Raw genomic sequence first — 773 nt, forward strand, 5'->3', positions numbered from 1 at the left:
GAACCAAGAAAGACGAGACAAGAGCAAGAGGGGAAAGCAAATTGAGTTATTCTGCCGCCTGATACTTCTTTTTCTTCGTTTCTCCTTTTCTTCATTTCTTCTTTTTTCCTTCCCTTTTTTCTTTAAACTTCCCTTTCTTCTTCTATTTTCCCTTCTCTTTCCCTTTACACCCCCGCCCTTTTCTTCCCTTTGTTCTTTTCCGTGGTATCATTAAGGTTGGAAAAGGCCTCTCTAAGATCACAGGATTCAAATTTGCTTCCCTTTCTTCTTATTATTCCCTTTCTTCTTTTTTTCCCTCCTTTTTTCTTTCTTCCTTTTCTTCTTTTTTTTTTTCTCTTTCTTCTTTTCCCCCTTTCCTCTTTTTTTCTTCGCTGTCTTCTTTTTCCCCCCCGTTTCTTCTTTCTTCTCTCCTTCCTCTTTTCCAGCCTGTTTTTCCCTCTCTTACTCCAGTTGCCCCCCAACAATCCAGGAACATTTCACCCCACAGAGCCAAGAACTGGAGGCTTCAAGAGAGAGGATGGAAAGAAAAATTTAACGGATGTTAAAAATCCTCAAGGACAATCGCGGATTGTGCATCTTCGCCCCCGAGGCTGAGGCGTCTCTCCGTCCTCTTCCTGCTTTTTTTCCACTCCAAAAGAAAAGAAAAATAAGCGGGGAACAAACCGAGTGAATATTTGAGAGCAAATCCCTTCGCTCGGAGCTCTCCCGGCGCCGCTCCGGGAAAGGAGCCTCTCAAAGGAGATGGGTTTTTTACTCCAGAAAACGATCCGCTA

Source organism: Chamaea fasciata, unplaced genomic scaffold (assembly GCF_029207755.1).
Source record: "Chamaea fasciata isolate MVZ Bird 193981 ecotype frontalis unplaced genomic scaffold, bChaFas1.0.hap1 SCAF_18, whole genome shotgun sequence".
Classification (NCBI taxonomy): Eukaryota; Metazoa; Chordata; class Aves; order Passeriformes; family Sylviidae; genus Chamaea; species Chamaea fasciata.